The sequence below is a fragment of the Chiloscyllium punctatum genome, chromosome 50 (assembly GCF_047496795.1).
Source record: "Chiloscyllium punctatum isolate Juve2018m chromosome 50, sChiPun1.3, whole genome shotgun sequence".
In the NCBI taxonomy this organism is placed as follows: Eukaryota; Metazoa; Chordata; class Chondrichthyes; order Orectolobiformes; family Hemiscylliidae; genus Chiloscyllium; species Chiloscyllium punctatum.
In genome coordinates, this window is record NC_092788.1 from 11,549,989 (window position 1) to 11,559,587 (window position 9,599).

A 9,599-nucleotide genomic window follows, 5' to 3' on the forward strand; every position below is an offset into this window, starting at 1 on the left:
TTCTGGTCCCAGGGCAAAAAGGTTCACGGACATTATTGGGCGACCCTTGGTTCCTGCTTACCAGCGTGATGTACTGACTGAGCTCATTATCTTCCTGTGTAATAGCAGGCAGGCAGGGGCATGGAAGAACACAGCAAGTTAGACAACATTGAGTTCTCCAATTTCAAATAACCTGCCTTCCAATCCCCCAACTCCATTCCCACCTCTTTCTCCTTCCTTCCATTCTAGCTACCCTTCTTTCAGATTCAGCTGGATTCAGTTCTCCCATCGTCCAACTCAGTGGTACCCCTTTGCCTGTGTTCATCTATCCCCACCTCACCACCCTGTCTCCTCCTCCCTCGTCCTGCCTCTTTATCTGTAGCTCCCTTACCCCACTCCAGTCCTGAATATTTATCCCCAAGCAGTTAACTTCTACACCTCCTGATGTTGCCTTGCTTGTTACGTTCTTCCAGCCTTCTGCCTGGCTACTTCGCATTTGAACATTTGTAGATTTTTTTTAATCGCTTCCAGTGTAGTATGCTGGAGAAAACGAAAGGGACCGTGTCTGTTCTTATCCAATAGTTTTGATGGGCTGAATGGCTCTGTCAAATTTCCGTGAAAGCAGCTTAAGATGCTGCATGAGCTTCGTTTTTTTCAAAACGAAGAAATGTGCAGGGTCTGGTCTCACTGTTGCATGAATGTTCCGGACAGTTTTACTGCATGAGCTTGAATGTTGTCCAGGTTTTGAAACTTTAGCTCCTGAGGAGGTGACACATTGTTCTGAACATTGTGTGATCTTCACTGAACATCCCCAGCTCTGAAGGTATGACAGAGGGAAATACATTGATGAACGAGCTGCAATTGTTTGTGCCGAGAAAGTTTCCCTGAGGCTCATCCACAGAGATATCCAGGGATTGAGAGGATTGGTCTCCACCAGTCACACTGTGTTCTGGATGATCCAGCCAATGGGGAGTTTACAACTGATTCCCATTAAGTTCAATTTTGTTCAGTCTCCTTGACACCTTGCTCAGTCAAATACCGCCGTGATGTCAGGGCCAGTCAATATGACGCTGTGTTCATATCTATTGTTCCTTTTAATTAATCCCGGTATATGTGTGGAGAGTGTTTCCTTCTCTCAGAGGGTAGTGAATGTTTGGGGCTCTCTATCCCAGACAGATAGGGGGAGCTACATCATTGAAATGCTTGGAGCACGGCGTGGCGTTAACGAAAATTGACACATCAGGGAGTTGAATGCTACAAAGAATTGGGCATAAAAGAGAAATTGTGGCTGAGAGCGGATCAGCTGTGCCCTTACTGAAAGGAAGGGCAGGTTTGCGGGGCTATACAGAGATCATCTTCTTCCAGTCTTCCTATTGTCCAGTCACTTGGTGGCCTCTTACATTTCCTGTGTTACTAACTTGAAGTAGCTGAATAGACTGCATGATCTACTCTGGGTACAGTTTTACAGGCTCGAGTGGCTGACTGGCCTCCTCCTGTTACCGTGTATGTGTCCAAGGCCTGAAAAGGACCATCCTGTTCTGGTGTAACTTAAATCCATATAGATTAAATCTACTGCCCTTGGAGAAAGTAAGCACTGCAGATTCTGGAGATCAGTTAATATTCTATGATGACGTAACCAGGAAAGTTGATTCGGCCTGGCCGGTAGATGTTGTAAATTGTGGTGCTGGAAACACTCAGCAGGTCATGCAGCATCTGAGAGGCAGGAAAATCGCTGATTTGGACATTTCTGATGATGGGCTGATGCCCAAAACGTCGATTTTCCTGCCTCTCCGATGCTGCCTGACCTGCTGTGCTTTGACAGCATAACATGTTTCGACATGTACCGGCCAGACCTCGTCAACTTTCCTGGGCACGTCATCATAGAACTTTAACAAATTCGTCAGGTACAAACTTCCACTCATAAAGTCATGCTGACTAATCCGAATCAAATTCAATTTTCCAAATGCATGTCCAACGTATCCCTGATAATCTTCTCAAGTAACGTAGAGTTGTTAAACTTCCTGGTCTATAGTTTCTAGATATTTGCTTTTCCAGTCCTTCTTGAATAAGATACAATATTTGTTTTCCTCAAGTCTTCAGGGATCTCAGCTGTGGTTAATGATGATCAGATTTATCAGCCACGGCCTATCAATTTTTTCTCTAGCCCCTTGCAGTTTTCTTGTATCAATCTGTTAAGGACAATGAGATTTATCCAGCTTCAAACATTCCAGTACATTCAAAACCTCACCTACTGTGCTATGGACTTTCCCTAAGATACCACCACTAACTTCCCCAAGTTCCCAAGTATTCATGTTTTTCTCCACGGTAAACACAGACATCGCCCATCTCTTATGGTTCCACACATACATGTCCACTTTGGTCTTTGATGGTCCTATTCTTTCTGCAGTTAATGTTTTTTTTTTCCTTTAATATTCAAAATGAACCTCGTTGGATTCACCCTGATCTTCTCGGTCAAGGCCCTTTATCGCCCTACTGATTTCCTTCTTCACTAAACTCCAGTATCCCCTGTGTACCTCCAATGATTCCCCTAATCCCGCCCGCCTGGACTTGAGCCACACGTCCACATTTTTTTCTGGTCAAAGCCTCAATATCTCCTGTCATTCAAGTTTCCCCATTCCTGTCAACTTTCCTTTCACCCTCACAGGAACATATAGATCTTGAATTCTAGCTGTCTCACTTTGAAAGGCTTCCACTTGCCAGAGGTCCCTTTGCCTGCAAACAAACGAATCCAGTCAACCCCGCAAACTCCTGTACAATTCCGGCAAAATTTACCTTGCCCCAATGTAGAACTTGAATCTGAGGACCAGTTTTTTTTTTTCTTGTACGTAACTATTTTAAAATTAATAGAACTATGGTCACAAGTTTCAAACTGCGAATCCACCGTCACCTCACTCACCTGTCCTGCACTATTTCCTAAGAATAGGTCAAATTTTGCCTCTTCCCGATTAGGATCCTCTACATACTGCTTGAGGAAACTTTCCTGACGCACTTAATGAATTTAATATCATCAAATCCCTTAATGCTCTGGCAGTCCCAATCTGTGTTATAAAAATTAAAACTACCATTATGACAACCCTATTGTTCTTTCAGGTCTCCCTAATCTCTGTACATATTTTTGTTCCTGTAATTACTATTGACTATTTGGGGGCACAATAATGTCACCATCCCCTTCTTATTTCTTAATTCCACCCACAAAGACACCCTGATTGTTCCTTTAGTTATTTCATCTCTGATGCTTTGTGATACTCTCCTTCATCAGAAGTACAAGTCCCCCACCACTCTTTCCACCATTTCTGTCCCTCCTAATGCATTTTACCCAGGTACATTAAGCTGTCAATCCTATCTGTCCCTCAGCCATATTTCTGTAATAGCTATACTATCTCAGTCCCACGTACATATGCACACCCGGAGATCATCAGTCTTACCGATCAGCCCTTTTGCATTTAATTAAATGGAAATTAAGCCAACAGGCATTCCTTGTTCCCCGTCTTGTTCCAGCTTGACCTAACGTTTCACATTTCAAATCCTAATTACTGTATCTTTTTCCAGCATCGCAGTTGCCTCCCTGCTCTTGAGGATCCCACCCCCTATGCCAATCTCGTTTCAACTCTCCCTTGTAGCAATAACAAAACTAGCTGCGAAGATATTCGTCCCCCGTCTAGTGCATTTGCAAACTGTCCCTCTTGAACGGGTCACCTTTGTCAAAAAATTCCCTTTGATCGAAAAATCTGAATCTCTGTCCCGCACCAATTCTTTAGCCACATATTTATTTGCCATATCCGCCTATTTTTACCTTCACTAGCTCATGCCACTGGAAGTAATCAGGAGATTACCACCGTCAAGGTCCTGGTTTTTAACTTTCCTTCTCGCTCTCTGTAATCACTCTGTAGGACCTCATTCCTATATCTACCTCTGTCATTTGTGCCAACGTGCACAATGACTTCTGGCTGGTCAGCCTCCCCTTGAGAACGTTCTGCAGCCACTCGGAGACATCCTGTCCTCTGACACCTGAGATGTAACACACCATCCTGGATTCCCGTTTGAGGCCACAGAATCTAAAATCTGTCCCCCTAATAATCGACTCGCCTAGCTCTAAGACCCTGTTTAACTTTACCCTTTCCCGCTGTGCCCCAGAGCCAGTTGTACTGCAACCAACCTGGCTGCTGCTGCTTTCCCTTGAACGTTCATTTCCCGACACCCACCCACTCCCCAAACCCAAAATCAGTATCTAGAATGGTATATTTGTTTTCAAGTGGAATAGTCACAGGCGATTCCTGCACTCTCTGCCTACTCCCTTTGCCATTCCTAGTGGTCGCCCAGCTACTCTCTGCCTGGAACACGACAGGAAGCAAGGAACGCTTGTTGGAATAAATAGCGTTTATTTAAAGGCAACGGGGCTGACAAGGAAGGCAGATGAACTCAGGACATGGATCTTTACATGGTACTGTGATATGACAGTCATTGCAGAAACAGGCTAAGGGAGGGATTTGGGTGTGCCCACCTCACGAAAGGTCTTATCTACGAAGTTCTCCGTATCTCGGATGACCCCGAGAGCAGCCATCTACAGTGCCCAAACACTTCCCACACACGTGTATTCATCAGGAACAGTGGAAGTCTCCCTAAGGACCCACATCCCGCAGGTAGAACATGTGACTTCCCTAACTGCCATCTCGACTGCTGTCAGACAAGCATTAAAGAGACTTTATCTGAGCTTATCTGCACATTTTGCTGAGCTGCTGCTTACTGAAGCTTCTCAAACCAAAGCATTACTACCTACTCTGCTAATTACAGCATGTCAATCGACCACTCCACATTTAGTTATGGTTAGGGAAGGAGGGAAACACTTATTTTTATTTCAAAAATATACTTTATTCATAAAATATTTTGTTGATCTATACAATTAATGATGCAATTCATATGTGCACATTGCATTTCTTTACACACAGAGATCGGAATTAATCCTTCGCATATAAGAAGTCTGTACGTTTACCATCCATATATTTAACTGAGTTGCCAGCGGAGCCCACTTAATGAGTGGGTCCCCTGTTTTTCTTTGGTGGACAGACATGGCATGGTGGTCTTTCCACACCACGGCTTGGCAGCAGCTGCCCAAAGATTCAGCACATCCCTCAATACGTAGTCCTGGACCTCAGAATGTGCCATTCTGCAACACTCATTCGGGGGCAACTCCTTCAGCTGGAATATCAAAAGGTTTCAGACAGACAAAAGAGCGTCTTTGACCAAGTTGATGATCCTCCATGCACAGTTGATGATCGTCTTAGTGTGCATCCCAGGAAACAGACCATAGAGGATGGAGTCCTGCATCACGGTGCTGCTCAGAACAAACCTCAACAAACACCATTGCATTCCTCTCCAGATTTCCTTTGCATATGCACATTCCAGAAGGAGGTGTCTGACAGTCTTGTCCCCTCCACACCCGCTTCGAGGGCAGCGTGTGGTGCGGCTGAGAGACTGGGCGTGCATAAAGGATCTCACAGGCAGAGACCTTCTCAACACCAGACAAGCCATGTCTTGGTATTTGTTGGAAAGTTCTGGCGATGAGGCATTCTGCCAAATGGCTTTGACAGTCTGCTCAGGGAACCGCTCAACAGGGTCCACCCTCTCCTTTTCCCGACAGGTCTCAAGGACACTATGTGCTGACCATTTCCTGATGGACTTGTGGTCAAAGGTGTTATTCTTCAGAAATTTCTCCACCAAGGACAGGTGATACAGAACGGTCCAACAACTTGCTGCGAGACCAGGCCCCTCCTTTGCAACACCGGGGGCAGGTGGAATCTCAGTACGTCGTGACATTTCTTTTTTGTGTATCGGGGAGCAACGCACAGCTGCACACAAAGGTTGCCATCAGTGTGAGGGTGGCATTGGGAGTGTTTTTCTCCCCAGTTGCCCGGATCTTTGTACGTCGAGTCCAGCTTTGATCTCCATATAAATTGGAAGATGTCCCGGGAGACTGCGACGGCACAGGTTCTGTGAATAGGCCAGAACTGTGCCACATATAACAATAATGATAGTGTCTCACACCAGACGACCAAGTTTTTCCCGTGATGGAGAGCGACCGCTGCTTCCATCTGCCCAGTTTCTTACTCAGTTTCCTGATGCGCTCCTCCCGAGATTGGCACACGCCCCAGCCAAGCCGAAACAAATACCCAGCACCTTCAGTTGGTCAGTTCTGACGGTGATGGGGATGGAGGATTGGTCAGTCCAGTTCCTGAAGAGCATGGCCTCACTCTTGCCTCGGTTTACCTTGGCCCCCAAGGTCTGTTTGAACTGGTCACATATGCACATGAGTTTGTGCACGGACAGAGGATCCCATCAGAAAACGGCGACATCATTCATATAGAGGGAGGCCTTAACCTGGAGGCAACTGCTGACACGAATAGTCACCGCTCTCAGGCTCGCATCCTTCCTGATGGACTCTGCAAACGGATCTATGCAGCACACAAACAAGGCAGGAGAGAGACGGCAGCCCTGCCTGACTCCAGATCTTTCTAAGAAGCTAACTGATTCCCACCCATTGATTGAGACTGCACTGACAATGTTGGTGTAGAGCAGTCTGATCCAATTGTAGATTCCCTCACCAAAGCCCATTTTGGATAGAATATCTCTCATACACGTATGAAATATCCTATCAAAGGCTTTCTCCTGGTCCAGTCTGAAGAGGCAGGTGTTAAACGCCCTGTCCTGCATTAAGCCGATCGTATCCCTGAGGATTGCGAGACTCTCAGCGATTATCCTGTCCAGGTTTGTACAGCACAGGTTTGGTCAGGATGAATCACCGACCCCAGAGCAGACCTGACCCGGTTGGCGACGAACTTTGACAAGATTTTGTAATCCGCATTCAATAGTGAGATCGGTCTCCAATTTCTGATTTCCTCCCTCCCCCCTTCCGCTTGTAGATGAGGGTGATGATGCCTTTCCTCATGGATTCACTTATAATACCTGCCAGAAACATACTGACATACACCTTCAGCAGTTCCTTGCCAATCAAGTCCCATAGAGCAGAATAGAGCACAACCAGTAAGCCGTCACTTCCGAGAGTTTTATTCTTTTCAAAGGACTCGAGTTCCTTGGTTAGCTCATCCAGAGATAACGGCTGGTTCAGCCTCTCCCGTGTTCTGTCGTCAAAGACCTCGGTGATAGAGGACAGGAACGACTGGGAGGCAGCGCTGTCGGATGGCCTCGAGTCATATGGACTGGCATAGAAGGATTTGCTGATCCTTATGGAGTTAGTAATCTTCTTCCTACTTTGTGCACCTTCTGGAAGAAGAAAATTGAGCACGATTCCATGGAGCGAACCCTGGACTGGAAGATTTTCTTAGAGGCCTTCGTTGTAAAGAGCGAGTCTTGCTAGCCCTTCATCTCCAGATCGTTCATGACATTGACCCTCATCGTCTGCAGCAGGAGCAAGTTTTGCATGCTTTCCTGGAGTTGGGACAATCTTGCCCGCCTCTCTATCGCATCCTGAACACCTTTGAGAATCAAGAACCTCTTGATGTTCCCTTTTACTGTTTCCCACCAGTCTGCTGGAGACTCAAAGAGAAGCTTCATGTTTCTCCAACCTGTGTAGTCCCTCTTGAGCTCCTCAATGTTTCCTGGGGCCAACAGCTTTGTGTTCAGCTTCCACGTTCCCTTACCAGACTGCTTCTCGTCCTGTAGGTGACAGTCAGCCAGCAGGAGGCAGTGGTCAGAGAAGAACACCGGCTTGACGTCGCTGTATCTGATGAAGAATGTTCGGGACTCAAACAAGTAATCTATCCTTGAACACATAGACCCGTCTGCCCGTGAAAAAGTATAACGATACTGTGCTCAGTCTGCAGGGGTGCTGAAGACGTCATGCAGCTTGGCATCCTTTACCATTACCATCAGGGGTCTGGACGTGGTGTCCAGTTTACTGCCACACCCTCCCCCTTACCCCACCACCCCCCGCCGCCGGATTGTCCATCTGCATCAATGATACCGTTCAAATCTCCTGTCAGAATGACCGACCTGGACGTAGCCAGCAAAGTTGAAGCTGTTGCAGGACGGCCAATCGTTCACTCTTACCCACTGGGGCGTACACATTGATCAGTCTCTGGGTAGCATTCCTGTCCATGACGTCGGTGACGAGGATTAACCACGGAGATGGTGAAGTTGCCTCCTTGTAACAGGATACCCAGGCCGGAGGCGCTGTTATCATTGCTCCCCAACCAAACCGACGGCCCATGGGCCCACAAGCTCTACCATTTCCTCTAGCTAGTGAGGTGTGGTATCCCACGCTCCTGCCGAAACAGGACATTGGCTTTCACATTGGCTAAGAAGGCCAACGTAGAAACACATTGCATAGCAGATTTAATGCTTTGCACATTAATGCTGGCAATTTTATACGCATTTTAACAGTTTATGAGGTTACCAGTGTCCATTTGCTGTTGGTTGTGCCTCTCTGGTGTAGCTGTCTGCATCCCTGTGGTGTAAGCGAACTGCTGGACCCTTGCAGGGCTGAGGTAGCTGTCTGACTCCACGCTGAGGACATTTCCCCGCTCTGGTGTCATCAGGCTGGGCCGAGGGTCCGCACAATCCAGGTCTCTATCTGACCGCAGGGCTGTCAGAGGATCGCTGAAACCAGTTATCTGGGGCTGTGGGGCGGTGTGTATACCTCCTGGTTCTCACTGGGTGGGGGTTGGTCTTTACCAGTCCCCAAAGAGGGTTCGTCTTTTCCTGTTTGGGGGGGAGGGGGGGTGCTGCCCTCCTTTCTACCCACGGCACTTTGTTTCTTCTGGTGGTGACGACTCTCCTTACACCCGTCCTCAACATCCGAGGAGCTGCCCATTTCCTCCTCTTGCAGGTGTCGTTTCCCCTTTGCTGGGTGTTTTTGGGGACCTGTAGAGTTTTCCACTTATTTTTTTTACAGGAATCCACTCCTCGCCCCCCATGGTTCCCTCCTCTTCCATTACCTCTGCCTGACCTGTAGGAGTTTGGATTGGCTGCTGCACCTCCCCGCTAGCTGCGGCCTACTATGCCCCAGCCTGTCTTTCCTTCTGGGTTCCACCACACACCGTTCCCTTGCTGAATTGTGGTGCCTTGCTGATCTTTTGCCGTCCACCTCTGGCCATCTGAGAGTACGTGGCGGCCGCTCATCTTGGGCAGGCCTTGTACATATGTTCTGCCTCTCAGCACAATTACAGTTCTTATCCTCTTTGCATTCCTTGGTTGGGTGACCCTCCTGCTTGCAGTTTCAACAGAGACACCTTACAGTCTGCCGCCATGTTTCCTGACCTTCTGCAGTTTTGGCACACTTTCGGTTGCCCTCTGACCATCATGTAACTCGGCTCCCTCTGATTGCAAAGCTGGAGTGTGGGTGGAGGATGTTCCCACTGGCATCCACCCTCAGAGTTACCCTGACCTGCCGCTTGCTGGTCAAGATCCCGAAATGGTCAACCACATTAGTGCTTTCTCCCTCGACCTGGATACATCTTCTCAGGAAGGTCAGGACATCAGCTGCTGGGACGTGGGTGTTGTACATATGAATTATAACAACCTTACTCCTCTGTGCAGGAAGCACATACAACGCGACCACCCACCAGATAGAGAACAGATCCCCC